This window comes from Sminthopsis crassicaudata, chromosome 3 (assembly GCF_048593235.1).
Source record: "Sminthopsis crassicaudata isolate SCR6 chromosome 3, ASM4859323v1, whole genome shotgun sequence".
Lineage (NCBI taxonomy): Eukaryota > Metazoa > Chordata > Mammalia > Dasyuromorphia > Dasyuridae > Sminthopsis > Sminthopsis crassicaudata.
In genome coordinates this window covers 36,059,396-36,085,708 of record NC_133619.1, presented here as the reverse complement: position 1 = coordinate 36,085,708, position 26,313 = coordinate 36,059,396, and the positions used below count along the sequence as shown (strand labels likewise).

Below are 26,313 nucleotides of genomic sequence, written 5' to 3'. Positions count from 1 at the left end.
CAGATATGGAGAAATCATCTGCAAGAGGCAATGTAGATGTTACTGGGGTTGTGAGGGTTGGATTTGCATGCTGATCTGAGGTCTATTCTTTGTGGATGGACAGGCCTTCCTCTACTTATCATTACCTTTTGAATCTTCTATGTCCCAGCTAAAGGTAGAACCTGGATTGTGGTTTAGGGATGAAGAAGTCAAGGCAAATTTGGGACTAGGAAATGTTTTCTATAATCTCATGTCTGCAGTGATGGATTCTAGTTCCCTTTGTTCTCTGGTGGATGATCCCACTAACAGGGACTTGGTGAGGAAACGCTGCAGGGTTAACTGTTAACGTGCTTCTTATTCCCAATTGGAAAAGAGAACATGATAAAAAAGCAGGACAAACATTTGTAAAAGCCATCTGGGGTGATGGATTCGATCACCCTGAAAATAGTGAAATAAAAGCCAGAAACATCTGGGTTTTTGAGCAGTGGAATCCGTGAGGATTTACCAGGTATCTCAAGAACTGGCTAAACTTGAGTATGAAGAGAAATCCAGCATCTTTTCCCCAAAAACCTTAGCAGTGAATAGTGAATACTGAATAAGAAATCTTACCAATGTGTGGCCACTTTTGCACTTTGAAGGCCATAGGCGAGCAATGGGCAGGAAGCAACATTTGCAAATGGTGAGGGAGGCATTGAAGAATAGATTGGTGCATCTTTTAGGAGTAGAACCATCACTGATTTTTTATGGCTTCAGAACAATAAATGGATTGGATAGATGTTTGCACTTGCAATTTTCAAGACCTCTGGGTTTGACAGTAGGGATTTCTTGATATATGTGATGTGGACCTTGCTCTCATTGTGGTAAGAGAAGGCACAGACACAAAAAAGGAGAATGAAGTGAATGAGAGGGAAAGTTTGGTTACAGCAAAACAATACGAGGAGGAATCTGAACAAAGTAAAATCACTTTTAATAGGGAGGGCTTCATGGGATAGATGGTTTCTACTCAGAGCCCTAAAGGACTTTAGCAAGGAGGATGACAGGTATATATGGAGGAGGGCAGGCCCAAAATAAGTGAGAGTTCAGTCTAGTTTTGTAGGAATTACTTCAACCACATAGAGTGTGTAAATAGGAGAAATCTGAGATGAGGTTGGAAAGCTGCCCTAGAAGGCCTTGAATCTCACATAAGTAGGCAGTGGGGAACCTGAAAGTTTCTCAGATGAATGACTGTGATTCCATGGAAAGAGCTCTGGATATCAAGAAAGAAGATCCTGGCCCCTCTGGTTTTAGTTGCATGACTTTGGCAAGATATTTGTTTTTTCAGTTTCCTCATATGAAAAATGAGGAGGCTGAATTGGAGAGCCTCCTGCTAGCTCTGAATCTTTGATTTTCTAAAAACACTGGAAATTCCACCCTTTATCAATGAAATCCCAGATCAATTAAGATGATTATTATTATCAAAGTTATATAATATCAAAATATGTCATATAATTGTCCTTTATAGTTAATAAGAGGTATGATAACAGATGTTGTAATTAAACAAATAGTTGTTCCCATCATCCTCTTCTTACTCATCAAATGCAGCATGGTGCGGTGGGATTTTGAATCTAAATTTTGAATCCGAGGGTCTTTTATTCCATTCTCAAGGCTTCCACATGCTCCCTGTGTGATTCTGGGGCAAACCACTTATACTTTCTAGGCCTCAGGAAAAGGAGGACGTTGGAATAGATGGCCTTCATGTTTATCTCAGCACAGAATTCATGATCTTCTATATTCAAGGTTAGTTTATCCTTAAGGATTTTTTCTTATAACAATACTGACTGGCCAAAAACAAAACAACAACAACCAAAAAAACCTCCCCCCTCCCCTCCCTCTCTCTCTCTCTCTCTCTCTCTCTCTCTCTCTCTCTCTCTCTCTCTCTCTCTCTCTCTGTATGTAGCATATTAACCTCCCCCCAAAATTCCCCCAACTCTCTCATGCTAATTTAACTCTTTGCCTCCAGCTCTTTGACCGCAGCTGGTGGCTTAATTCATGAATTTCTCTAAGTTGAAGCCCCAGTGACTTCACTGTGAGAAGATAGTTGCCTTAGCAACAGGAAGCATAAAAACATCCAGGGTGTTTTCTGCCTGGCACCTGTCGCCTCCTTTTTTTTTTTTTTTTGCTTCTGTATGGAAGCAGGTGTAAAGCCTCCTGTTGGAGTTTTAAAGGCATGAAAAAGAGAAGTAAAAAAAATGGAAATGACTTTTCCCCTGCAAAACTAGCAAATGGACTTCAATTCTGAGCTGCCTAGAATGTGCAAAATATAATTTTCTTTATGTTTATTATTATATAGGGATAGAATCAGAGGAGGAAGGAAATTCTAGTTCTTCCTTTTCCTTTGACTTGTCATCAAAACTGTAACTAGCAATTCTGGTACTCAAGCAAGAATTACAGAATATTCTTGGGCAAATAATGGAGCCAGCTCTTAAAAGCAGCTTTTTAGAGTTTTGAAAGACAAATCTAGATGGCAGAAAGATTATTGACTGGGAATCTTTTATCTCCTTGTAGGATAGAGAATCTGGGAAGCTCGTTCCTTTAAAATGCTATGGAGTGGAGTTCCCCTGGACATCACAGCTGGTGAGGAAACAAGTCTTCTGGTAGCTTCTAAATTGATCTGATTATTCCTGCTAATTAGGTGCTAAGATCAATTGAGGAAGTACAAATACCATCAAAGCCCTCTAAACTTCAGTGCCCTGGAACAAAACCCTCATCACCCATCTTAATTATGTCTATTATAGGGGCCAGCTTCTGCTAAAAGAGGAGTATTTTTGGACACTGAATTTAGAAGGTATGTTGTTGTTCTTCCTTTGTTTTAGAAGAGGACCAATGACATAGAATAAAGTCTTGATTTGCACTCGAATTGAATTTTACATGGCCCCAAATTGTCACTCTTCCAGAGTCGTTGAAGTTCTATAGGAAGACAAAGGTCAAGACAAATGATGATGATCTGGGATAAAGTGGATGACCTTGATGTCTAACAGGGTCCACAGTGTGTACTTTAGCCACCTTCATGGTCACTGGAACAGATTATTCTTATCCATCTATTCTACCAGGGGAAATCATCATATTCTTAGGATAGACACCCTCTTAATTCACTAAAGGGGTTCGAGTCCTATGGTTATCCTAATTTAGTTTAGCCTGTCTGATGAGGTTTGCAGTGTAGCCACTGTGCATATTACAGCTTTTTGCAACCACAGGTGAGGTGACAGGAGGACACCCAAAGTGCATGAGGAGCTCTGAAAAGGGTTCTAGCGAGCTTTCACATTAAAGATTCTAGTTTTCCTTGAATACCTCAAATGTTCAGGTATTTGATGTGCAAAGAGGAGCTGGGTTTTAATCCTGATTTTCTACTTAGTATTTGTGTGATCTAAACACATTTGGGGAAATAGGTAACTAAGGAATTATTATTCACTCTAGAAGACCATAGAAAATGTCCAGACGTGTGGGAGAATTGCTACATAATGATAGCTAGCATTTATATAGCACTTTATGGCATATGAAGCTCTTTATATATGTTATCTCAATTGATCTTCACAACAACCTTGTGATGTAGGTGCTATTATTTCCCTCACTTTAAAGATAGAGAAACTGAGACAGTGAGAGTTGGAATAATTTTTCCAAGGTCAAACAGCTAGTAAGTGTCTAAGACAGTTTCAAACTAAGGTCAAAACTTATCTTCTTCTGAGTCCAAAACAGCTACAGTCATCATTACTGGTTTCTAGTTCAGGAGAGGTTTCTGAAGGTGGATCTTGCAACTTAGAACAATCCGTGTGTCCTGCTTTTCCCACGGAGAAGTTTTTAGAAATGAAAGCTGTGATGGATTCCTTTATCCTGTGGCACATGAAATTAAATTCCCTCAATATCCACTTCCATCCATACTAAGGAATTGACTTTTGCTTAATATCTTTTTGGTAGTGGATAAGATGTTGTGTTTATATCTTTATGCACATTAATGTCTAGAGATAATTGTGAAGAGAACATTGGTATTGTATCATGGAAGGCTTATGTCTATCTGTCCATCTGTCCGTCTATCTATCATTTCCACCAGGGGGGGCTGTTGAACAATTGCCTGATTCCTGTTCAGTAGCAAGGTCCAGGTGATGTTATCTTTCCAATGCTTATTCCTAGTAATTTTGTGCTCCACCAAACACCAAAAGATGCTCTATTTTGAGGGTGAGTTCTCTCTGCCTCTCAAGAGAACTGCTCCTTTTATGAGCACCAATGCTTGTCTTATATAGTCTAAGGGTTGATTGTGAATTTATCCAACTAGATTCTTGGCTCTCTGTACTCCTATTCACTAGTAAAAATTGTCTACTGCCAAAAGTTGGAATAGATATATAAAATTCTATAATCGTGGGATTGGAAAAGAATAGAGCAAATACATCAATGGGTTCAGCATGAGCCCAACCCCAAAACCTTTCTAAGACTGGGCAGCCCCCTTTGCTTTAGGTAAGTCAAAAGACAAGAGTTCAAAGAAATGCTCACAGTTAAACCTATTACTTTCATTGGTGGAGAAAAGTGATGGTATTAGTTAGGCTGAGTATTGGATGTCCTGTCTATTTCCCAATGTGCTGCTCTTCTTTTCAATGATCCTGGTCTCTGCTCTCTTTCTTGCTATAGCTGCAAATGTGATCTTCTCTAACCCTACCTTCTCCTTTTCTCCCAAGGCCCCTAATCCATTGAGAACTTGCCACTCTAACTTGGCCAATGCCCAAATGGAAAAATCTGCTAGTCAAATTCTTAATCTCAGGAAAATGGTTGTAATATAATAGCCTCTCCCCCCCAAAACATTGGCCTTTTGCTTGCCTTTGTCTTTCTCTTCCACTTGTCCATCCTCTACTGAGAATATAATGTCAGTCATGTCTCCTCATCTATATGAAATTTCTATGCACTCTTTCCTTCATTTCATGCCCAAAGTTCTATCTTTCATTCATTTTCCTTAGCCTTAACCTTATTTGTACATATATAAGTCAGTGTGTCTAGTGGATTGAGAGCCAGCCTAGATGTCACATACATTTGAATTCAAATCTCATCTATGAAGTTACAAAGAAGGTGGGAATTGGTTTTAATAGAAATTTTCTTATTGGGAATTCCTTGTACCAATAAAATCACAAATATGGCATAAATTTATGTATACGTATATATAAAATCATGGGTAGATAAACACATACCTATATATATAAGTGTACATATATATATATGTACAATATGTACATTTTTTGGTGGAGTGATTAATGGAAGGAGAGACTGCCGTCTGTTTCAGAAGCATTCTTTTTTGCTTTGTTTTTTTTTTAAGTGAACATATTTTAAAAGATTGTTGATTTTTTTTTCAGTGTGGATGTTTCTTCCACTGATACAGATTACACTATCTCCAGTCTTAAAATAATAAGTTGCTATTTATACAGTGCCTTATGGTTTAAAGTCCTTTATACAGTCATCTCATTTAGCATGATATTCCTTAAAGGTAAAGGCTATAGGAATTATTTCTTTTATTTTAAAGATAAGAAAACTGAAGTTCTAAGGGCTATATGTTCTGATAATGAACACAACAGTAGTAAGTTTCAGAGATAGAAATCAAAGCCATGTCCTTCTGGACTCCATGTCCTTTGTTAGTTCCATCTATTCATCAAGGAATATGATGTATCCATACATTAAGAAGTATTTATGAAGCACCTTCTATATGCCAGGAATTACATTAAGCATTAGGAACACAAAACCAAAAATAAAACACTATATTTTCTTGGAATTGTTTTCATAAGTTATCATTATCATAATAATTTATCATCTGTTGGCCAGCCAACATTTTCTCACAGTACTGGGATGGGACCCAATATGAAATTCCTCATAAGGAGGAGCTTTGTTTAGATTTTTTTCTTGCTTTTTAACTCCTATTCAATTAGATTTCCCAAACTTAGAAGTCACAAGAATGAATTAATAATAAGAGATATTTCTAGCTAAGAAAAGACTATTGTGAATCTATAAAAAACATTCTTTTTAAAGTTAGTCCAAAAATATTCAATGATGCAATACAAACATTCTGTGTGTGTGTGTGTGTGTGTGTGTGAGAGAGAGAGAGAGAGAGAGAGAGAGAGAGAGAGAGAGAGAGAGAGAGAGAGAGAGACAGAGAGAGAGAGAGAGACACACAGAGAGAGAGAGAGAGAGAGAGAGAGAGAGAGAGAGAGAGAGAGAGAGAGAGAGAGAGAGAGAGAGAGAGAGAGAGAGATAAGGAAAGACAGACAGACACAGAGAAGGGGGACATAGGGAAAGAGAGATTTATGTTTTGAGTCAGTGAAAATAATTCCTTGAAAGTAGACAGTTAAAAACTGTCAACAAATGAATAGCTTTTAAAAATGTTTCCAATTATTCTAATTTAATTCTTAATCAAGAAACAAAAGCCTGGTTGCCCACATTAGCATGGATGCCTGAGGAATGTCATTCCATGGCCAGGGAGTTGTAGTAAGATTTTTCTCTATCTTGGTCTAGTCATCCCCTTCTCCCTTCTCTAAATGTATCTTTTTACCTCCTTTTCAGTGGTTTTTCTATGAACTGGTGCAGCTACTTTGGGGGTGATTCAGAGCTCATCCCTGCTTACAAGTCTTGGGTTAGACCAGCTACAGGGGCAGAATAGATTATCAACTCCAATCAATTCAATAGCTGCAACAGATTCTTTATGTAAATTGCTTAGAGCTGAGAGATTATTTTATTCCTAGTATTTGTATCCCCAGCACCTGGCAGGTGTCTGGGATTTTGGTGCTGTTTAATCAATGCTTGTTGATAGATTGATTTATAGGGCTTTTCTTGTCTTTTTTGGAAACCCAGCACCTAGCATGGTTCCTGACACATAGTAAGCACTAGATAAATAGGTTTTCTTTTAGTCATTTATTCTTTCATTCATTCATGCTGGGAGAGGAGGGAATTGGCTCCAGTTGTTGTTCAGTTTTGTTCTACTCTGTGGTAAATATACTGGAATGGTTTACCTTCTATATGTCTTCTCCAGCTCATTTTACAGACAGGGAAACTGAGGCAAATAGAAACAAGGGTCACATAGCTAGTGTCTGACAAAGGATTTGATCTCATTTTCCTGATTCCAGGCCCAGCACTCTATCCACTGAACCACTTAGCTCCTCCAATTGATGTCAGACCAGTTATGTATGATGGACTTCATTTTCTTCTTCTTATAATGTGTCATTGAAAAGTTTTCTCATGAAATAATAATGCCCCACAATTGTATGGTGCTTTAAGTCTTGTGAAGGATTTTATTCACATCATCTCATTTAAGCCTTAAAACAATCTAGTGCACCGGGCACTATTTTTATACTCATTTTACAAATGAAGTTAAGGGTCACATAGCTGGCAATTGTTTGAGGCAAGCCTTGAAGCCAAGGTCTTCCTGAGGTTGTCTGGCTCTCTACCCATCATGCCATGTTGCTTCAGAATAAAGGGAGAGGGAGTTGAATTAAGTGGCCACTAAGGTCCCTTCCCAGTTTAACTGTATGATTCTAAATTTGAGGGTGTGTGTTGTGTTTGCTTGTGACCTTTATGGACTATTTATTTAGTCTGGAGTTCTTTGTTGGGCAAACACATAGAAGAAACATAGATCTGTCTTCAAGAGAAATTTGATGTTTAGAGCAAGGCAGGATTTGTCCTGAGCAAAGGTCCTCGGCTGTGGTTAAGAAGAGAACTGACAGAAAATTTGACTGTTGTAAACAGTGTTTTTCCCTTCTTAGACCACCAGGAAAATATATTTGGAAAGATGTCTTTGCAGAAAGGGAATCTTTAGTGTTGAAATGAAGTCCTCGTAATGATAGAACTATGAATGTGCTGTAGTTTAGGCAAGGGGAAACCCAATGAAAAAGAGCAAGAAATTATTGTCTACGACTGTTTATGAGGGTCACAGGTAAGCCCTTCTCTGAGAAACAACACTCTGATTGATATCAAGATTGAGAGCTGGAATGAACCCCAGAAGTCATCTAGCTCATTTTAGAGATGAGGAAACTGAGGATCAGGGAAGAATAGAGTTACATAGGTAATAAATAGGCTGATTGGATCTCAGGGCAAATCCTATAACCAATGTACCATGCTGCCTCAAACGGAAGGAGCTCTGGGAAATCCTTGAGGTCCCACACTTTCAGTGTGAATCTTCTCCTGCCCCTCTTTAAAGTCATGGATTTCATCAGAGTTCCTCATAGAACTGCAGGTGTTTCTGGGAGAGACCTCCCTCTACACTCATCTATTTTGAGTGTTAGCAACAGGTGTAAGAAATGAAGAACACAGCTGGTGATTACATTGGTGATAAGCTCCGGAGAAGAGAAAGAACTTAATTGTTTTTCTCTTTTCTCCAGCACTTGCTGTACAGTTGTCAAGGTGGCTCATCCATGTGAGCTCATAGCACAGTGTGTAGGAGAGTGTGGGTGGAGGTTAACAGCCAGGTAAGGTTCTAGGAAGCTTCCAAAGATTCAGCTGCAGCCCTTTTTTCCTTCCAGCTTCCTTCAGTGTTTGTTCTGTGGGGCCCTGAGTGTTTATCCTACAGTAGAACAATTAGAAGCTCATGTAGCATCCCTCTGATTCCTTAGGCTTATGGTCTGTAGTTTGTCAACCAACCAAGGACCATTTGTTGAGTGACTTTATATATTAGATTCTGGGTGAAATTTCTGTACCATCAAGTAGTTCAGTCCTTTGGGGGAGCCTGGAAAGAGATTTGAACAAACTTGAAACATCAATTCTTCATTTCAGAGTATGGTACCAAGGAATGGGTACCATAATGTGAAATTAGGTGACTAACAGTCTAAAAATTTTCTACTAGCTCCCATGTATATAGTTTTATATGGTTTGCAGAATCCCTCTTGTGGGAGCAGCTAGGTGGCTCAGTGGATAGAGCGCCAGCCTTGAATTCAGGAGGACTGGAGTTCAAATCTTATCGCAGACACTTAACACTTCCTAGCTGTGTGACCCTGGGCAAGTCACTTAACCCCAGCCTCAGGGAAAAAAAAAAGAATCCCTCTTGTGCATGGTCTCACTTGATCTTCCCAACACACTTAAGAGGTATAAATAGTCATATTCACTTTATATATGATGAAAAGGAGACTTAGAGGATTCAGGAGTTTGAACTCTGAGTCTGGTGCCTTTCTGCCCCACACACATTGCTTCTAGAACTAGAAAGCATTTCTTCAAGAAGAGGTAGATTTAGGACAATTAAAAAGACATACTATATAAGAATAGGTTTGCTATCATAGCTATATAGCCTGGAACAATATCTCGAGCCTAAAAGATCCTTAACAAGTATTTATTGAATTAATGAAAGGAAGGAGGGTGATTAATACCTCAAAGACAATAGGCAGATCTTTCTTTGGCATCCCAGACTAGTACTGTTCTGAAGGAGAAAGAGTCCTGACTGGGAAAAAACATAACTCACTTTCTTTTAAAGAAGTCTTGTACATGTTGGATTGGTTTGGTTCTGGGAGTTTTCTTTGTATATTCTGTAATGGAGGTCATGAAATAATAAGACAATAAACAGCTGTGTGGTGCAATGGATAGAGCACTAGACCTGAGTCAGGAGGACTTGAGTTCAAATCTGTCCTGAGGCATTATCCTTGGACAAGCCTCAGTTTTCTCATCTGAAAGGAAATGGCAATCAACTCTAGTATATATTGCCAAGAAAACTGCAAACAGGGTCACAAAGAATTGGACAAACAATTCAACAACAAAGTCACACGTTGACACAGAAGTTAAGGCTTACAAAGTGCTTTTATTCATCCCATTTCTATGAAATGGGTGAAGTCAAGATAGTTTAATGTATGAAAGAGTCCAGAACAATAAGAGCCTGAAAGGTACATTGGCAATAGGTATACTGTGACCTATGAACTATGGAACAGAGGAACTATGTTCAAATCAGCCCTAGGATGCTTAGAGCCTGTGTGATGGTGGGCAAATGACTCAACCACCGAAATGAATTCTGGGTCCTTTTAAGAGAACTCTAGATTTAGAGTTCTGGATCTCTGATCATATGATCTGTGGATCACATCCAAAGTCAGGTTGCTCCCTGACCCTCCCTCTTCTACTTTAAGTCTTCTCTAGGATATACAAATCACCCTGACCTCTAGGCTTTGTCAGCTACTGCCTACTGTGAAGAAGACCTCTTCAGCTCTCATGCACACAGTATCTCCATCAACCTACCAAGATTCTGAATTTCAAAGGAAGATCTATAATAGTTTAATCCATGGCTCTGTCAACAAACTTCTTCCAATTGCTGATACTTTGCTTATATCTGCTCAGTGGTCTATATTCCCATCTCTTTATATTCACTTAATCCCATGATTCTTAATCCTAGCTGTTTGAAGTACAAACACCTTTCCTAATCCTTGATTTGATGCTTCTTCATCCCAATGTTCTACTACATATTTGCTTATAGTTTATACCATGACTCTGAAAAGCCTAATCCATAATCAACAAAGTTTCATATTAAACCTCCTTTTTATATTTTGGCACTCATTAAAAATGTTTCTCTCCCAATTGTACCATTTTCCTTACCACACTTTCTAACACTGGCAACATTTTTTTTCTTATGCCTCTGATTTATTGGTTATGGTAGAGGAATAATAATACTCCTTGCTTCCCATTGCCACTTCTATATCCAGCTTCAACCAACTTTACTAAGCAGGCTCTCTTCTTCTGAGGTTCACACAATCCATTTTTAAAATTCATTTTGCATGTTGGGGCCTATTGTCTATAGATTCCAAGGGCATTCTTCTTCCTTCCTCAATGAATCCAGTGCCTGCCTGCCTCAGTCTTTCTCCTCCAACTCCAGTTTTCATATGGGGAGACCATATATTTTACCATAGATATTAATACCTCTTCAAATACCCCAGCTTCTCACTTGCTTAAGCTACTCCATCTCTCAAACATATTTCTCCCCTTAATATCAGCCACACATCAAAATGGTCATGACTTTGAACTTATTGTCTACAAGTGTTCTGCTTCCTATTCAACACCAAAACTACTTCATGTGATTTTAAACTTCTATCTTGCTATCTTTCATTATTCCTTCTGACTTCTGACCTTGTTCTTTGTCTGAACAGTGATCTCCATTCCATCTATCCACTCAATTCTTTCTGAGGACATCCCAGGGGAAATTCCTATATTCTCGTTTCTTTCCCATTTTGATGTTTGGTAAACCAACTCAGTTCTCCATTATCCTCTACACTCAATTCCTTTGCCCTTTTATCTTATTGTCAATCACACCTTTTTTCAAACCCAATTCTAAATTATTTTTACCTAGAAACTTCCTTTGTTCCTAATTCAGGTATTGCTGTACAGAGCTGGAGAAAATAACAATCTCAACTGGGTCTACTCTGCAGCAAGGCAAATTATTCTATTCTTGTTTATTTGGTATCCCACTCCACGAGAGCTGTTTTAGGCTTTTTCTTTTCAATCCCTTCTCAATTCTTGGAGAATATTTCCTACTCTGGCCCAAGGAAGGGTTCACTTTCTACTTCTCCAAATATAACTGAGGCTGTTTGCTGAGAACTCCCTCTCCTATTCTCTTACATATCTTACATCACTCACAATCTTACTCCACCAGCTTTTCTTATCTCAAATGAAGTACATTTCCTACTTGCTGAAGTCAAACCCTCTACATGTTCCCTCTTGAAATCTCTAGAAAATTAGTCTCCCTATCTTTCCTCAAATCCCTTTTCTTTTGAACTTTTCTATCACTCTTGAGATCTTCCTAATCAACTAGGTTTATAAACTCAGACATTCTAAAGTCCTTACTTTCACCCCATATATTCACTCCAATTCTGAATCTTGTTATTTCTACTGTCACAACATCTCTCCATTCACATAGCTATTGTCCTAGTGGATGCTTTCATTACCTTTCACCTGTCTTACTGTTACAATCATCTGATTCCTTTCCTTAGAGAGAATCTCTCCCCACTTCAATCATTCCTCCAACTGAGCTACCAAAGTGATTTTCCAGAATGTAATCCTGACCGTGTCAGTCTTCCTCCTCAGTAAACTCCAGGGATTCCCTGTTACCTCTAGGTTCAAATAAAGACTCTGTGGTTTGGCATTTAAATGCTTCACAACATGTTTCATCTATGACCATTTATGTCCTCTTTAAACAATTTATAATCCATATAAAATGAGACAACATCTGTAAAAAGCCTGACACACATAGTAGGTGCTTTATAGGTGCATCCCTTGCTTGCAGACTATTTACTAATCTACTTATATTTCCTTGAACTTAACTCTTGTACTTCCTCCCCATCTCCTTGACTTTGAACTGGCTATGCTCTCAGCTTTACCCTTCTCATTTTTTTTCCTTTTTGATATTATTTTTTTTATACAGCATGATAATTGTGGAAATGTATATAGAAAAATTACACATGTATTGGATTGGGTATTGGATAACACATATTGGATTACTTGCCATCTAGGGGAGGGGATGAGGGGAAGAGAAGGAAAAATGTGGAACACAAGGTTTGGCAAAGGTGAATGTTGAAAAATATCTATGCATATGTTTTGAAAATAAAAAGCTTTAATAAAGAAAAAAGAAACATGCTAAAAGAAACACAATAATGTTCACAGGGCCACAAGGCTAGGGACTTTTACAGGCAAGATTCTAATTTTGATTTCTCTTCATACCAATTCTTCTACTATCAATACCACAATGTCCCTCAATAATCCACAGATAAGAAAGAAAAACATAGACAACCCAAGTCTCTGTTCATGTGTTAGAATGACATACAAGACCCAAACTTTCCATTTGTCACCATGGTGTCAAATCCTCCAGAGTGGCTGCATTTGAATGGCCTGACAGCTACCTTTTGTGGAAGTGAGATCATTGTTTTCAAGCTTTATAGAACTTTTGTTTGGGAATATAATTTCCACAGCAAATTATACTGAGGGCCTGTCAGCCAAGACCATGGCCCTTGAAGTTGTTAATTGTTTTACATGGTGGGTAGAGATTTTGAATGAAATGTTCCTCACACAAAAGTCCTTCAAATGCTGAAGGTTTATTTTTCAAATTTTAGAATTTCAACATACGAAAGACCCTCTTCTCTATCTTCCCTATTTTGTACGTCCTGAAAGAACAAGGGTTTTTGTGTGTGGTTAAAACAGTCACATTGGAATCTTTTCTCTCATCCTTTTATGTTTACACTTCTGAGAATCATGTTGACTGGAACAATGACTCTAACTTCACTATATTTGAGTTTGTAGGAATGGGATATTATCTGGCTAATTATTCAGTGATTGGAAACAAGTTATAGATTTGCCAAAAAAAGGAATCAATAGAGGGGTGTTTTACACACACACACACACACACACACACACACACACACACACACACACACACACACTTTTTTTTAGGTGATAAAGTCTGGATTTATTATTCCATTGGGGTTCCTGGATGAAGAAATTTCCTCTGTTAATTCAGTATGCATCACAAAGTAGAGGTAGGGTACTATAGTGATAATCTTGGCCTCAGGAAGTCTGGGTTCAAATCTTACTTTTCCCACTTTCTAGCTGTAACACCAGAAAAGGCATTTAATTTCTAGGAGTCTTAAGTGATTCACCAGGATTTATCTATTACATCAAAACAGGATTATCTAGTGCTTTGATGGAGAGAATCCCCAGATTAAATTCCCTATATTGACAAAACCACAGATTATCAGAACACACATTATAGGAAAAATGAATCTTTACCTGCATTTTGTGCAGGTTTTAAGGTTCAAGAAGGTTTTTGTGGTTCTTTATAATTTAAACAACTCTGAGCTATATCCTCTCAGCTCCAGTTCAGGAATTTTTAACCTTTCTTGTATTAGAGGCTCATTTGACAATCTGGTAAAGTTATTGACTCTTTCCCAGAATAATGTAGTAAAATGCATAAAATAAAATACATAGGATAACAATGGAAATTAATTATATTGAAACTGAGTTATCAAAATATTTTTAAAAAGCAGAGTTCATAGACTTTAGACCTTTATAGAAGATGGCAGGATGATGTACCTTATCTCCTGCTTTTCCTCTTCTTAAATAACAATAGAAGAGGCTAGTTAATGTTCAGCTAGAGAGAAAGGGAGGACTCCATCTCTTTTTTCTATTTCTTTTTGTTATTCTCTCTCTAATTCCTTACAATCCTCTTTTTTTTCCTCTTCCCATTCTTTATTCTCTTTCTTTTCCCTTTTTATCACTTCTCCTTATTTTCTTCCTCATATCTGCACAGACAGGGCATTTACCACCAGAAAGCTCTATCTTTATATAAAAAGGGCAATGATTAACCAAAAGAACCCACTCTCAGATAAAGGACTATAAATAATGCTCTATAGCAAAGATATAAAATATCTATTTTATGAGAGAACACAGACTTGACAGGGAATCTGAAGACATGGAGATGAAATTGGTTCATATCTCTTGATTAAGAAGGTACTTGCCTAGCTCAGAATGCTATTTGAATTTAAAGGAGATTCATCAGTGTAAATCTATTTGAGCTTTGAAAAACTCATCTAGAATTTCAACATCATTAATTATGGTTAGATGGAGCAACACTGTAAAACAGAATCACAGAATTTCATAGTAGCAAGGTACCTAAATGACCATCTAATTTAACCTCCACACTAATGGAATCCTCATTTTCACACACCTAATAAATGACTGGCCAGTCAATACTTGAAGCATTATGAAGGGACTATTTTTATTTCTCATGATATGATGCAGTATATATATAGCCTGAGAGCAAACAAACAGATTCTCTCCCTCCTTGTGATACTTATTATCAAACCATGAGAAAGGAATACTTGAGCATGCCTGTGATTCTTTTGCAGCAATTAATAATATAAAAGGGCTAGTCAAAGTATCCTCATTGTAAATCTTAAAAGCATTGAATAAAGAAGACTATCCATAATTAATATGCTCTACAAGATTTCTTTTAAATAAAAAGATCAGGTCCAATGTCAGATCATGGCATGGAAGTGACCTTAGATTGCTATGTCAATGGAACACAAGTTCTGGTAGGGTCTTCAAACAGAAAGATTGCAAGCATAGTCTGTCTGAAGACAATCCTTAAACTTAAAAAATTCTTCCTGAGGGGTTCATCACCAGGAGATTCTCAACTCAAATGGTGAATTCTTTGGTCATGGAGATCCATGAAGAAATATCTGGGAATTTTAGATTCTGTATTTTTTTGGGAAACCAAATTGTCCATGGTCCTGACACCAAGTTCTCTAATGAAGGGCACCTGTCATGGTTCTGAATTCAATACCACTGATAAATAAACTCCAGAGTAGACTCTAGCTACTCTCTATGATTTTTCTTTAGTTATATGCTTTTATAATATCTGGTAAATAAAATACTAATGTGATTCAAAGTAATATAATTACATTAACATTAGCATGAAAATGAAAAAGTGGCCTCCCCCCAATTACATTACACAATATAAATTCATGATTTATCCATGGCTGCATCCATTGTTGGCTGGCATTTCCTTGGTTGAAAGATTTGGGTTTGGAATTCTGAACAGCTACTACATAATAATTGTTGATGCAATCTCATTAGATAGGGCCTTCCTTCAGGGATAAGAAAGTAGCTCGAATGACCATAAATCCATTAAATGTGATCCCTGACACCATAAGAACAACACTTAGCTCCTGTATTTATCTTTACTTGGATTATTCATGATTTTTCACATCTTTGGGTTTCCTTATCTTGAGTTGACTTATTTCTAAAAGACTTTGAATACCTCAGTATTAACCCCCGTTGAGACTAACTCATGGTAACTCACTACCACATTGCAGAGTTCTGGCCAGGATGGTTTCTGGAGATGATAATGTACACTGCATTACTAATCTGAATTAAAGTCACTACCAAGACCCAGGTCATGGTAAAATGGTTAAGACACATATGGTCTCCATATTCTTCATTTTTTATAATTTTGATGCACTATCAACAAACATGATGGTTAAGATCAGACTAGCAGAACTGACTCTCTTTGAGTCACTATATTCCTTTACACATGATAGATCCAGGCAAAATCATGACAGCTTGTAACCTGTATGTTACTAATTGGAACATATCTGTGAATTAGTGTGAAATGCTATATCATCACATCAAATAAAGTTTTCCTGTTACTTAGAGGTGAATCAAGGCTTAGCCACATTGATAAATGCTACAGAAATTACAGTTGTCACTGGGGTGATGAAATCTACAGCAATTCAGATTATAAGATGAAACACATGGCAGCACCTTTCAAACCCCATAAACTTTAAGCCCGCAACCTGATAACTATTTGCCAAAAGACACAAAAAGCCATGAGCTACAATGGTCGCAGATATGTTTGTCTGATTTAATAATGCATAATCACAAGTGGGGTTTGGCTTGGAATTTCACATCACCCATAACATACCATCATTCCTAAACAAGAAACTTTCAAAGGCATTCCCTATTCAGTTGGAATTCAGAGAGGATAGTGTAGAAGCTACTGCAATTATTATAATAATTCTTTGTCAAAATATGAAGCTTTTCCTAGGATTTGATTAGTGTAATTATTATTCTGTTCTTCTGTTTGATCCTACATCATTGGTTCTCTCTGCCTGAAGCAGAAAAAAAGGAATGACCCAGAAGTGAATAAAAAATCAGCCAACCAGACATTCATTTTGATAAAGAAGCCTAAAATGGCCAGACCTCATCTTCAGGTTTTATTTCCTTAAATTTACATCATTTTCCATTGTCCCCAGAATCACAGCTAGAATGACATCATTTATACACCTCTGAATCTTGTAAGGTCTAGGTACACAATGGAATAAGTTATGAATGAAAAGGACTCATCATAGAGTTTCAGGCACAGATGTAAAGCCTTTATTTTCTTTTGTGCCACAAGCAAATTTAATTTGCGTGACTATTTTTCACCCTCTGAATTCATCATCATCTCTTGTTTGTTTCATTGCAGGAACAATTCTGGGCTATTTTCCCACTTAAGTATGAAGCCTGGGGGTGTGTTAAATCAGTAAGACTTGATGTAAGCCTCACTGAGTTGTCACAAAAATATGATCCTTTGCAGTCGTTAGATTCAACATATAACCACAGCTTAATTTATTTTTGAGCTGAGATAGTATAATTTATGCTATAAGACTGTACTTGAATTTATTTTTCTATAATATATGCTTTTTTCAAACACTCAGCATCTCATTAGTATGTTTACCTTGTCAAAAAGGTTAACCTTTAAGATTATTTTCTGAGATGAAAAAAAAAAGAAAGCTCAAACTTATCCTAACAAGCTTTAAATCTTGATTCTCCATTCCTCACCCACATCCATTTAGTGCTAGGATGATCAGGAATATTAGCCAGCCGTGAACTGACCAGATTACCTTAGAAAAAGTAGACCCCACTGGTTTCCAACATGGAGATTTCAACTGGATCTGGCCAGGAGATTTTCCCTTCTAACTATATGCATCTGTAGTTTTCATATTCTGAAAGGAAGCTTTTTTGAAAACTCCATAAATTGACGTTTGGAGCCTTCTTTGGGCTTTTATTCTTGCTCTTTCACTGCACTTCCAACGATGCTGTCAGGTTAAGAAAGAAAAGGAAAAAAAGAAACTCAGAGGAAAATGTTCAGCTGTTCAATTATTTTCCTAAAATTCACCGTTCAGTGGTTGGAAGTGAAAACCACAGTCAAAATAAGTAGAGAGTAAGATTCGAGATTCCTCCAGTAAACTTTTATTTTATGAATCCTTTTTTCCCTCCCCTGTTCTTAAAACTCCTCTTCTCCCCTGCAAAGTTGTTTACACATCTTCCTCTGACTGAGCTCACATGCTCTGTGGACATTATGGCAATTTCCATTAGCAGCAGGAAACAAGTTTTCTTCCAGTTAAATACTTTTAAAGCTCTCTTTATGAAAGTCCTCACACTGTAATCCTCACTTTGGCTCACATTGAGCAGAGGGCCAGATGTCAGGTACACTCATACATATATGCACTTGAGCTTATTGTGAATATCAGATGAGACTGAGACTCACTGCTGCTATAGATTAAAGGGATGGAAAGAGAGTTCTGAGCAGTGAATTTAGTCTTCAGCTTCACTAGATCAGCTCTGTGGTTCTCTGATTCTTGATCCACGCTCACCTCCACATTCAAGTCATGTGGAGGTAAATAGGAAGTAACCTTTTCTCCCACTTCTGTCCTTGCTTTGGAAAATGTCAAGGCTTGAGCCAAACAAAGATCGAGATCCTTTCTTGGTCTCCATTCAGAAGTGCATCTTTCTGGATGGAAATAGAGGGTCCCTCAATGTTATCCCTGGTCACATCTGGCTGGAGCGCTTTGTCCTTGAATGGTGCTTTCTGCCCGCTCACGAGAAATTCCCCATTCGTCGTCTGCTACAGACTCCAGACAAGAGGCACTTGCTATTTGCTTCCACAGTGAAAAATAAAAGCTGTCTGCCCTTCTTGGCAGAGGAAATACATGTGCCACAGTTGGTTGTGAGCCGATCTGTTCGTGTTTAAAATGTAAGTTCTTCGGAATTAAGAAGAGCTGGTGTTTTAAAATCTTCTATCAGTCACTGATTCTTCAGGGAGTCTTCTTGGTAACTAGCTGTTCCTCATGGATGATTTGGGTTGGAGGAAAGCTTTCTCAATTTAAAGATGAAAACACTTAATGGGGAAGCCAATCACTTGCTCACATATGGATCCACAGCGACATTAAGAAATGTTTCCTTATATTATAAGAAATCTTATGTTCCTCCATGGGGAGAAGAGGTTCTTTGGGTTGTAATACACTGAATTTACCTATGAGAAAAAGCCTTATACCTGGATAAGCAACTGGGTTTTTATTTTTCCTCCTAATCTTTTTCACAGTGTTTGTAGGAGTGTTTCTTAATATAATAATCTCATGGGTAAGGAGGTCTGTGTTTACGAGATCTTTTAATGAGACCTAAGGCTGTTCAAATTTTAACTATTCCAATGGGAAAAAACCCTCTCATATGATACTTATTACTTACTTCAAAGGGTTACACATTGAATCATAGGCTTTGAAGATGGGCTCTGAGACATTATTTTTGCCAGTTACTATTTGATAATCACTTTAGAAAATTTTCTTTTTCTGTTGCTTGAAAACATATTATCACTTATGCCTCCAGGGTGATCAGGAGGTGAGGGTGAATTTACAAGAGTTTTTTTTTTTTCCTCTCCTGGGAATAAACATTTTTGACAAAATTAGCTCATGATGAAATCCCAAACAGCTCAGTTTGGAAGTTGTGACTATCCTGGCAAAATAATTTTCTCTGCACGCCAATAACTTTAGTGCTTTCATGTCATGGGGGAGGGAAGGAGCCTCTTTAATGTAATCTTGGGGATTGAACATTTATTTTTTCATGTTAAATAGGACCCAGAGGCTTCTGTGTTCCTTTTATTATATGTAATATCTCCTTCAATAGCCTGAAAGTTTAGTTTTATTTTTGGTTCACTAATGCCTGCTTCATAGTTAATATATATTGAATAAATCCTAAATACTTAATAAATGGTTATTGATTGATTATTCCAGAAGGACAAACTATGAAAGCGAATATTGGATCTTCTTCGTGGTGATACTAAAACACATAAGCCCAGGGTGAGACTTTCCTTTCCATATGATAAGATGCCAGAATTCTTGAGTCTACTGATTAGTAGAACATCACAAGAAACAGCTTGTGAGATAGGTAGTTGGTGCAATGGTTAGAATGCTAGACTTGGAGTCAGCAAGATAAGTCTAAATCTCATCTTAGGAAAGTTAATTAATTTTTAGTGGCCTCAGTTTTCTCATCTGTAAAATAGGGATAACAGTAGCCCCAACCTTTCGGGGTTGCTGTGAGGCTAAGCTAGAATATATGTAAAACTCTTTGCAGACTTTAAAACTCTATATAAATGCTCTCTTTCTCTTCAAGGATGGGCCACCTTCCTTCCTGATGGGAGGAACTGGAACTGCCCCTCTGAAACTTCCTCCCATTGATTTTTCTTCCCTCTAGACCAAGCAGAACAATTCTAGTCCCTCTTCCGTATGATAACCTGTCAGATACTTGATGCCAGCTGGTATATCCCCCTGATTCTTTTCTTTCTCAGGATAAATGTCTGTAGTTTTGTTAACAGATTCTGGAATGATTTACTTTCAGGTTCTTGCATCATCCAGATCTTTCTCTTCTGCATATCCTCCAGCTTATCAATAGCATTCATAAATTTGACTCCCAGATTTTGATATAATGACCCAGATTGGAGTTGGCCAGGACAGTGTCTTGTGAGATGGTCACCTTCTCCTAAGTCCTGGATGCTCTGCCTTTCTTATGGTACAAGATATCCAAATTGCATAAGATTCCTTGGTTGTCATCTCTAATCACCCTGTTGGCCCTAGGACCTTTTTTCTCCTCCTACTGGAGTTTAAGATTCATGCCTTTGGGGCCCTGGGTTCTGAGAAAAGAGATTTTACTTCATCTTGTCTGAAATCAGGCCAATATCCCCTTTCTAGCCATCTCCAAGCTATGTTATTACACTTTCCTCTCTTGATCCCCAATCTAATTATCTCCCTTGTGTGCAGTGTTTTCTCTGATAAAATGTAAGCGCCTTGAGGTCAGGAACTGCCTTGATTTCTTATATTTTTTCCCTAGCATTTACCATGTTGCATAGTATATAATAAGTGTTTAATAAATGCATTTTCATTCATACATACATTTTTATCAGACTTTTAATTGTATTGAGATTATACTTCATTAAAACATCAATATATATATTTCCCACCAAATTGTGGTCTTAGCCATGCTGCTCCCATCTTGTACTTGTGAAGATTACAATCTCCTGAATCCAATAATAAGACATTTATTCTATTAAACTTTATCTTATTTATTTCAGATCAGTTCTAACCCAGTGAAATTGCTGCAGCAGATAGAATATTAAGCTTGGAATCAAGAAGATCTGAGTTTAAATTCTGTCTTAGATAGTAGCTTGGTGGTCTTGGGCAAGTCATGTAACTCCCTCTTAACCTCAATTCACTCATCTATAAAATTGTAATTGCATTTATGTCACAGAGTTGTTTGGAAGATCAAATAAGATAACACGAGTATAATGGGGCTTTGTGTATACTTAGATTGCCTAAATTGGAGACACACAGAAATCTGCATCTGGGAATAGGCATCCATAATTCTCCACAACATGGTTGGGAGTAGTTTCTTTCCACTACATAGACAATGGAGACCTAAAGGATACTAGATTGGTAGAGACTTCTATCCCTTCTATCTTTATCCCTTTTCATTATTCCCTTCCCATCTCCTTCTGGCCCTCTGCCTGAGATTGAGAGTTGATAGGACCTCAGGAACTATGCTCTGGACCAATGTACTCAGTTTCCATATGAGGGAATAGAGGCTCCAGGAAGAGAAAAGGTTTGAAGAAAGTCACAAGCCAATTAAGTAGTAACGGCAAGATTCAAATCCAGATCTATTGACTATGAATTCAATAGCAAATAATAGCTTAACAAAATATGTAAGAATTAGGAAGGGTAAAAATATGGGTATGTGAACAAGAGGCATTAAATGGTGACTTTGGCCTCTTGAAGAATTGGGGTCTGAAACCACTACTGACTCTTCTTGACTATGTGATCATGAACTTGTCACTTAATTTTTCTGGTTCCTCTATAAAATATTGATAATACCACTTGCATTATAAACCTCAAAGAGCTGGCATAGCATGAAGATCAAATGAAATAATAGCAGAAAGAAACACTTTTCATATCTTAAAAGTGCTTTACAAATTTCAGCTTCTTTTCTTTGTTGTGGAAGCCTTATTGTGACTACATAGGAATAGTCTGAGAATGGTTGAGGAAAGAGATGAACAGTTTTGAACAATGAAAGGATTTAGAATTTTGCCATAAAGGTGAGTGTTCAAGATGGGGATCAGGAACGACATGGATGACAAATCAGAGGACTATTGATTTAGAATTAGCAAGGACCTTGAAGATGCTCTGGGACAATTTTTGTCATTTTACAGTTGAAGGAACTGGTTAAGAACCTGATTATACAGAACTTGAAATACCCCTTTTTCCACATTTTTAAAGCAAAGTTGCCAACATCAAGAAACTGAATGAACTGCAGTTAAATAATTACATTGTGTAGACTTACTTTTCCCTTGGATCAAATGGTCTTCATGAAACCAAGGGAGCAATGTTATTCAGTGGCTTGTTAATTAAACAATTGGAACAGTTTTTAGTGGTAGGGAAAAGGCTAATCAGAATCCAGATTTCTGCTCTGAAACTGATCCCAGAGCCAGGAGTTTCTTCTGTGAATTCCATGTTTGGAGTTCCATGTTTGCCTTCTTCATGAATCTCTGTTGTTTAGTCATTTCAGTCATGTCTGACTCTTTGTGACCCCATTTGGGATTTTCATGGCAAAGTTATTGGAATGGTTTGCCCTTTCCTTTTCCAGCTCATTTTACAGATGAGGGAACTGAAGCAAATAGTATTAAGGGACTTGCCCAGGAGGATACAGCTAGTAAGTGTCCGAGTCCAGATTTGAACTCAAAGAAGATGAATTTTTCTGTCTCCAGGTCTGGCATTCTATCCACTGTGCTACCCAGCTGCCCATTCCTAATTGTTATTGTGAAATTGATTGTTTGGACCTCTGTCAAATCTATAATTGATACTCTGTGACTTCAACCCATTGCTCCTAATCTTTCTCTCTGGGGGAGCAGAACAACTCCAACACTTCTTCCACATGATTGCAATTTAGAAACTTGGAAACAGAAATCCTACCCTCTCTGAGTCTTCTCTTCTCTAGGATAAACAATTCCTTCTCTGGCCAACCCTTTAGTCTTACCATTTGGGCTGCTCTCATTTGGATTCAATGCTCATAATTGTACTTCTGAAAGGATGGGGGAAATAATAATGATAATGATATTGATGAGAGCTGACCAGACAATAGCATTTTAAGGATTGCAAAGAGCTTTGTGAACATCAATCCGTTAGATCATCATCAAAACACTATCAGGTAGATGCTGCTGGGGTGATTATCTCCATTTTACAGATAAAGAAACAGAACTTAAACTAGTCCTCCAGAAATGATCTGATCAGGGTAGAGGAAATTGAAATGATCAGTTCCTATGTTCAGGACACCATGTCTCTCTTAATGAAGCCTAGAAAAAATGCCAATAGATCTGAAGAGATGAAAGCAGAGAAGAGACCTAATTAATGTCAAAAGTTAGAACTCAAATCAGAAACTCCTAAAACCAAAGAAAAAGCCTGGATGTTTCTTCCCCAGCAAAAGGCATTATGAGGAATCCTTACTAACTTTAACTGTATTTCTTCTCCTCCATCTCTCCCATTCCTATCCTTTCTTTAGCTCTGAAAAATATGAGGAGAAAAATGAATTCTTTGGGGAAAAAAGCAAAAGCAAATCAAACATGGACTTGACAGTGGAAATCCCTGGGCTTGGGGATATTTTCAAGTACCATCTAGGGGAGAAGGGGTAACCAGCTCCTTTCCTTTTTAGCTGCTGGGGACTGGGGACTAACTGGTGCATGCAGCTGGGGGATTCCAGTTGAGTCTGTGCTTTAAGAAAGACAGACCTTAAGGAGACCTTCCAGGCCTTGCCAGAAAGACTTGCTGCAGGAGGATTAGAAGAAAATGCCCTGGTTCTTCCTTTACCCCCCAACTCCTCCTTCCAACCTTATCTCTTTCCCTCAGGCTTTTGGCTCAAGTTCATGGAGGTTAGACAAGCTTTGCAGCTCAATTCTGCAGAGAGGCAGAGTTGGGGGGATGGGGAGGAGGGGATGAGGGAAATGAAAAGATTTGCCTTTTAGGGAAGGGGGAATGTAGCAATTGCATTCTGCTGGCTGGTCTATGGGGGAAATATTGACTTTAATAATAGCAATTCACCTTCATATAAGGTTTCAAGGCTTGCAAAGCCATTTCTTAATAAAAGTCCCTGAAAGAAGGCAGTACAAATATTATTCCCATTTGACAGAGGAGACTATTGAGGCAAAAAATGGGAAATAATTTGTCCGTGTTATATAACCACTAAGCTGGGATTTGAAGTTAGATCTTTACTGATATCAGTTCCAGAACTCTTCACCATACCTTAACTCCCAAGTGATTGCCTACATAGGATCATAGACTTTGGGGGCCATCTTGTCTAACTTTCTCATTTGAGAGAGAAACATAGAGAGGTCAAGAGAGAGCATGAGCTCATAGAGCAAAATATCCAGGGTTGAAAAGGGATTGAAGAGAACATTTAGTCCAATTTTCTTATTGGAAATTTTAGCCTAGAGATGTCATGAATCAATTGATATGTATTTTCAAACATACAATTATTAAGCACTTATTTTGTCAGGCTCTGTGCTAATTACTGGATATACAAATAAAGATATGGTCCTTACATAGGTGATAAGAGGCAGAGCTGGGATTGGCATCCCAGTTGACCAGGCCAGATCCATCACTTTGTTTATCACACCTCCACATAAATTGTATTGATATTATATTACACATGCTAGTCTCCTACCATTACTTCTATTTCCAGGAGTTGATTCAATGATTCTGGATTACTAACCTAAGTTTTTTTATCAGAACTTCTTGGAATTAGTTGTATGACATTCAAGGCCCTTCATGATTTGGCTCTATTTTATCTTCTTAGTTTTATTTCATATTACTCCCATCCATGCATTCTTGGCTCCACCCACTGCAAACAACTTTTCCCTTGATTGCTGCCTTTCACTGTCCCATCTTAATGCTTTTACTTAGGCTGTTCTCTTTGTTTAAAATATCTTTTCATTCATCAACTTTGAGGTCCATAAGGGCAGGGAGAAACTTTGAATCCACTTCAGCACCTAGAACAGTTCTCTGAAAACAGCAGGCTGTTCTATTAGAACACAAACTATTACAGTGAAAGGGAGTAGTGAATGCAAGCTTTTTGTGGGTAGACAAAGGTTTATTTTTGTCTTTATTTACTTAATAAATGTTTAGTGCACTGGAACACAGAGTAGAAATAGAATACTGGTTTTGGAATCAAGGGACCTTAGTTCAAAGGTTGACTCTATCACTTGCCACCTATAGGGACATTTAGATGGGGCAGTGAAGAGAATGTACCAGGAACACTCATTGTCCTGAGTCCAAAACCAGCCTCAGACAATTATTAGTTGTGTGACCCTGAGCAAGTCACTTAAAACCATTTGTCTTAGTTTTCTCATCTGTAATATAACCAAGAGAAGGCAATGGCAAGCCACTTCAATAATTTTGCTAAGAAAACCCTAAATAGGATCACAAAAAGTCAGACACAACTGAAAAACAATTGAACAACAGTTATTACCTATGTGACCTTTGGGGTCACCCAGATTCTCTGGGTCTCAGTTTCCCCACTGCAAAATTGAGGTAATAACAACACTTGCTAAAATAGCACTTATTAAAATGAAGCTCAAATAAGATAAGTACAAAGCATATCATAAGATGTAAAGGGCTAGATGTAAATGAATCATTAATATTATTATCCCTGTGAAGAAGTCAAATTAGATATTCTGTAAGTACTATTCTATAACTAAAAGTTATACATATATATACATATATGTGTGTATATATATGCATACATATAACTGTTCCAGTTATCAATCATGGATTGTATGAACATATGTCATTTTCTCTCTCTGAGACTCAGTTGTTTCATCTGTAAAATGAGTGGGTAGGATCAGACATCTTATAAAGTCCCTTCTAGATTTAAATGTATGACCCTAAGTAACTATCACTCAAATAGCCACAAAATATTAAAGTTTACAGGCCATTTTCCCCAGAAAAGCACTCATATTTTTTTAAATGAGAAAAGTGCTCTGTAAATCTTAAATAATTACATAAATGGAGGCAATAGTTATAGTTATGATTGCCTCTGGAGGAAAAGCTGTAGAAGATACAAATTTCATAAGGAAAACAGATCAGACAAACCTTTTTTTTTTTTATTAAGGCTCAGAGGTCAAGTCATTAAGTTTGTCAGATGGAAAGAGCCCTAACTCTTCAATCAGTTCAAGTCCTCTTTATGATATTTACTTCTTCTATGATCTTGGGAGTCATTTGATCTATATGGTCCTTAGTTTTCTTATGTATAAAATTAAGAGTTGGAGTCCTCCTTGTGTGGAATATATTCTTTTTTAATATAGTCCCTCTCTTCCTTAAAAATGCAATTTAGACACTAATTTTTTTTGCATGAAACTTTTCTCTGTCCCCCAAAATGCTAGTCCCTTCCCTCCCAAACTACCTCTTATTTAACTATTTTGCATTTATTTACATTGTGGCTTTCTTGTGTACACACACACACACACAC

The 26,313-nt window shown here is 37.6% G+C and overlaps 1 protein-coding gene across 3 annotated transcripts in view; it reads right to left on the bottom strand.

Moving 5' to 3' along the window:
• KCNMB2 (potassium calcium-activated channel subfamily M regulatory beta subunit 2) overlaps positions 1-26,313 on the bottom strand; it is a 289,661-nt gene that overhangs the window by 122,035 nt on the left and 141,313 nt on the right. The gene's annotated exons all lie outside the window — the stretch shown is intronic.